This window comes from Castor canadensis, chromosome 18 (genome assembly GCF_047511655.1).
Source record: "Castor canadensis chromosome 18, mCasCan1.hap1v2, whole genome shotgun sequence".
In the NCBI taxonomy this organism is placed as follows: domain Eukaryota; kingdom Metazoa; phylum Chordata; class Mammalia; order Rodentia; family Castoridae; genus Castor; species Castor canadensis.
The window spans coordinates 5865383-5871226 of record NC_133403.1 but is presented as its reverse complement, the minus strand read 5'-3'; the positions used below and the strand labels follow the sequence as shown (position 1 = coordinate 5871226).

The window sequence follows — 5844 nt, the reverse complement described above, 5'->3', positions numbered from 1 at the left end:
TCTCAAAAATTTTAAATTTTATCTGCAACTGATTTTCTTACAGGCTCATAGATAAGTGAAATGTTCACACAAATTCACCCACCTACCTGTATAGTTCATTCTATTTGATCATGAAGTTTGCATTTTATGTGCAGAATGTGCTCCAGCTTCTACCTCCTCCCTATGGTTTCCTTACTCAGAACATAGTGGATCAGCAGGTCCTCACATTTCTATACACATGAGCTTATGGAAACTGAGACAAATTTGAATACTTCCCCTGTCTATAACAATTGAAATGTGTACATATGTTTTGAAGTGAGAGATATCCTCTGAAGGGTTATGTCCTTTTCCTATTAAATTGGACCTAAATACAAGTATGTACTATCAGAAAATCATGGCAGAGAGATTCCATTAGAACTTTCTCTCCTACATGTGAACAAATTCCCTCTGGATAATGTGGTGGGGCCCTTTCCAAAGCCTCAGCCTTAGGTGTATCACATTCTTCCACTCTCATGTAGGTTTTCTCTCTCATTCAACCTCTCTCTCTCTCTCTCTCTCTCTCTCTCTCTCTCTCTCTCTCTCTCTCTCTCTCTGACACACACACACACACACACACACACACACACACACACACACATGCACCCTACTTCTGCTTGCACATGGAGGTGATGTTAGGTGAGTAAAATCCAGGCTGAGCATTTTTGCATTTGTGACCTTGTGGATAGGAGACAAATTTGGAATCTCCAGGGAACTATGCAGTGCTCAGCACTGTGGGGAACACTCAAAAGCTTAGAATGTGGGCAAAAGTAACAGGAGATAGTGACAGTGGCATTGTGCTATGAAGATACTGTGAACTCTACACCAAATCCAATGACATTGCCAAGTGGGAATAACCACAGACGTCCATTAGAAATTCAAATATTCCAAACACACTGTAGGAACACACCAAGGGAATACACCCAGGGAATATTTAATGTGAATTGACCACATATATCTGAGAAGGCAGAAAATCTCAGTTATGGTCAGGAACTTACCGATTACTGGCAGTCAAGTTTGGGGAGGGAAGTGAGCACAGGGCAGATCAGCCAGTAGGTTTTTGTCTCATTTCCCCTCTGCCTGTGTCACTGTGGTTACACGTAGCTGCTTCCACTGCCATGGTTTGACCCGCAGTAGTAGACACTCTCATCCTCTGCCTGGATGTTCAGGATGGTCAGATACCGATCCAGCCCAGAGCCAGAGCCTGAAAAGCGATCAGGGATCCCAGCTCCCTTGTCTCCAACAATGCCACTAGTGCCTACACGCATCACAAACCGGAGACTCTTCCCTGAGCTCTGCTGGTACCAGTCCACTGAGTAACCACTGTAGCCACTGCTCAGGGTGCAGGATAGTTTGGCAGTTTGTCCCAGAGAAGTTGATGCTGAAGGTGGCTGTGTCAGCACAGGCTGGGAGAGGGACCCTAGAAAGAGAGATCTTCATTAAAGATCCAGTAGGGACACAAGAGAAGAATTGTTTGAAAGGAAAGAAAATGGCTAATGTGTTGGGAAGAGCACTGGAATCTCTATGGAAGTGGTGGCCATGACCTATACCTGACCTGTGAAAAGAGGGAGGACCATGATGAGAAGAGGAACACAGGCCATGATGGAGGTGTCTCAATGCTGAGTCTTTCAGGCACTCAAGTGAATCAGGGATCCCAAGTCTCTTATCCCCTCAGCTTATTTCTAGGCAGGTTGTTACCCCATCTCCCCACCCCCATGCAAATATGCTCCTTACCAAGCTTGTTAATTTATAGGAATGGAGATTCAGAGAGATAATGCAATTGTATTTGTTTTCAGATCTGTGGCTCCCACTGGTGGTCAGACATTTACCACACCCACAGGACTCAGAAAACCTTCCATGATCCCTGTGTCAGAGCCTGTGCATGGAACCCAGTTGCATGTCCTACAAAATGGTAGGCTCCCATTGTCTCAGGAAATCTTCATAGTGCTTCTGCTTATTTGTTGTCTTCACTGGGATGCAGCTGCTACATCCTGTAATCCTGGAGCCCGTAAGTGCCACCTGTCCTGTCTTTCACTTTTCAGTGGCTCAACAAGCACTAGTAATGAGCCCACCTAGGGCCAGAGCCCATCCTTGGATCTGAGAGAGAACAGGAGCAGCAGACCCAGTCACTGTCATGTAGGTATTTGATCCTTTAAAGGTGATGTCCTACTCACAACTACCAACTCGTGCTGAGTGTTTCTGAGGAGCCTCTGACTAGCAACTGACCCATGGAAAAGGTGACCTGACACTAGATCTTATTTAACTCAGAATTCTACTGGTGAAATTAGACTCCCCAAGCAATTGAGCTAAGTATTTGCAGATTTTAAAAGTAGCTTGCTTTTGGGTTTTTTAGGTTCCATTCTCCAAATTTGAATTTTCTTTAATGAGATCCTTTATATGAAAGTTAGTGTGATGAACTCATTTAAATTACACAGAAAATAAATCATGGTTAAATCTTAAAATTCTAATTTTTTAAGTTGTTTTTGACCTATGTTTCAGTGTTTTTACTGTATTCATGTCATGTTTGTGCAAAATGTAGTATTAAAAAATCAAGAAAACAATGGGGGAGCAATGACACAAACAATGTATGCACATGTGAATAAATGAATATAAATTTAAAAAAAAAGAAAAGAACAATGTAGCTTAAGTATTCTTGCAACATATTAAGCAAATTCAATTATTTTTAACCTAATCTCCAAAACTCTGGAGAGTTTAATAATCTCTGGAGTCATCAAACCTGTGCATTTTTAGCCTAGTCCTACTCCTATAAAATGAGTTAAATGTGCCTCATCATCCCTGAATCCCATATGACAGTACTGCAATCACAACAGGATGGCTTTATTTTGGGAAGACAAGTGTCTATTCACCAGTCTTAGCCAGGGTAGGTTGGGTAGTAATTCCCCAGGAGAACTGTTAGTATTCTGTAGAAGAATGGTGATGGATGAGCTCCACTGCCGTATTGTCAGATAGCTTTCATCATCTACAGTGGAATATATGGAATGTTATGTTCTGCATTGGAAGACAGAGTCCTCAGGATTCAGGAGACTATGGGACCATTATGAGGAGAATGTTGAAAGTGGGGAGAATCAACAGCTGAGGTAAAGAAGAAGAAAGTAATAAACTTCCCAGTCTTATCTAAGATTTCAGTACAGGTGCATATTCCAATCAGGGTATCTGGGTTCATTTCCCAACATCTCTCAAGATCTTGACAGTAGGATTGCCATGCCTCATGTTGGCAGGAGGAATTATTCACTTTGCCTGGAATTGATGAAGCCTCGGCAGCCCTGGATTATTTACTGCTCCTGCAATTTGGCCCTAGCATGGACTTGATCTGGAGAGGTTAGGAAAGACAGCTGGGTCAGGTGAAGGAAAGGTGTGTAGATATGTCTCAGGTGCAGAGAAAAAGGACACCAAGTAATTCTTCTACAGAAAAATGTATTACAGTCACTTCAGATAGTCGCCTTTTGTACATTAGGTACCAATCATTCAAGCTTATTTTTAAAATAGTCTTTGTACATTAGAATGATGCACCTGTGTAGTAGATTGCAGGCTGCCCTAACAAAAAGCCACAGACAGGGTGACTTTAACAATAGAAATTTATTTTCACACACTTTTTGGAGCCTGGTAGTGATGTACCAAGTTGGCAGCAGGCTTCATTTCTCCTGGGTGCTCTGCCCTGTATTGCAGATGACCAGGATCTTTCTGTGTTCTCACTTGTCATTTGCTCATCCTGTATTGTCTGTGTCCTAATTTATTCTTATAAATAAATCCAGACATATTGAACTATGTCGCTACTCTTATGACCTTATTTAGTCATCCGTTCAGGCCCTATTTCCAAAACAGACACATTGGTGGTTACATGTTCAAGACGTTATTTTGAAAAACAAAATTCACTCAATACCAATAAAAAACTACTATGATTATTTTTGTTGGGGATGATGAGTTCGAATAGTGTAAACTATGTAAATGCAAAACACTTTGTGTATATGTTTTCATATATGCATATTTTAGCTTGAACATTTTAAATTGTGAATACATATGTATGTATATGTATTTATAGTAAGGTGCTTGGTACTCGTAGCCATAAGTTTCTACCAATTGAGCGACATCCACAGCCCTGAAGCTGAGAACTCTGAATAGCTACAGAGACAGAAATTAAAGTGTCTGTCTGGCAAAAGGAAATCATCAAACTCACACCTAATCTTACTGTGACTTGCACAAGCCTAGGTCATATCTCCTTGTTTTTGAATAACAACAAGGCCCTCCTTGGCCATCACTTGGTTAAATCGACCTACCCAGAGTCAAGTGTCTTCATAATCAGGATTGCAGGGGTATGACCGCATGTGTTCCCCCAAAACAGAAACTACAAGACCAGAGAAAACCACCTTTTTAAAAATCTTCTCGGCTCCCACTCCTCCATTTCAAGCAAGAGAGCTTCTCTCTCCATTTGTTCCTATTACTGTCCTAATTTATCATCTTTAAATAAAATAAATCCTTTCCATATTTTCACCTCGTGAGGTATGCTTATTTGTGATACCCTTTGAAGTGCTTTGCATCCTGAATATCAAGCTCCTGTGACTTGTGTGGAAAGAGTTGGGCAGAGAGGGGCCTTTCTTGTGAATTTATTCTTCTTCAGTGGGCTGTGCGATCTCTATCAGTGCTTGGTGTATCTCTATCTGTGCTTGGTGTTCACCAAGTGTAAAACTGGCCCTGTGAGCTATGCTGCAAAAGAGACCATGAGGAAGGGTGTGAGCTGTACACCTCAGGAAATTTATGAGGATAGTGCTTCCATGGTGAGCAATGGACACAGGACCCTGATCATTGGTGCACATGATCCTCCACAGTGGGCCAAGAGCCAGGCCTTTCCTTGTCATATCTTGAACACTTTGCATGTAATGCACACTCAGCATTTTTGTGGCAGTGTATGTGTTTGACCTCAAGAGCACATGCTTTCAATCAAATGCTCTAGCACTTAAAACATGCCCCAGGCCATTCATGCTTTTTTTTTGCAGGTAAATTCTCACACTTTATACCTGTGCTGCCTCCAGCCATGATTCTCTAACCTCTGCCTCCCAAGTAACTGGGATTTCAGGTATGCTCCAATGCCATCACTGCAGTCTCCATGTTATTCTGCAATGCTTCAATGTTTCTTGCCATAGTTCTACAGTACCCTGCACATGTGAAGTTCAGATTGCTTTTTTTGAGCAATCCTGGAATTCAGCCACCTACAGATGTATCTGCAAAAAGCTGAGCTGAGCTTGCAGAGATCTGAGCTGCTTGACAAGACACCTCTACCTATTGCAGCCAAATCTAAATTCTCTTTGCTTCTCTCCTATACCAGAGCTTGACAGAGCCATAATCATCCCTTTCATAATGCTAAGCTCAATTTCCCTTAATGGTTAAAATTTCATTGTCACAATCACTTCCCAGGAAGTTGATGCTAACATAGTGCTCAAAAATGTTTATATGAATAGTTTAACTTATATTTTCTTGGGTAAACTTTTTATCCACTAAACGATTACTCCAATACAAGCATCTGTTAGTCAGTAGAGAATGAAGGGATTAATAAACTGAATATGACAGAAAGCAGTACTTCAGGAGCTCTTCACCATGCAGGAAGAATCAAGGAGCATCTCTCTTGGTGCTCTTTTGAGATGCGCAGGTCCTTGGGCTATACTTTATTATTATTCTAGACACCAAATAACTGATATATTTCAACACTAAGCAAATTGTACAAACATGGGTGATACTTCTTATAATTAAACTAGGGTAAGTGAGCAGGTGGTGAAACAAAAAACTTTATATTTATTTTATAGGAGTTTTACCATC

At 41.2% G+C, this 5844-nt stretch overlaps 1 long non-coding RNA gene across 1 annotated transcript; it reads right to left on the bottom strand.

Annotated features, from left to right (window-relative positions):
* Positions 1–1353: 1353 nt before the first annotated feature.
* On the bottom strand, positions 1354–1719 carry LOC141418835 (uncharacterized). Its single transcript, XR_012443471.1, has 2 exons — positions 1571–1719; positions 1354–1435 (listed from the first exon to the last, which is right to left on the bottom strand). It is a non-coding gene; the product is annotated as an uncharacterized lncRNA (long non-coding RNA).
* Between the last annotated feature and the right edge of the window lie 4125 nt (positions 1720–5844).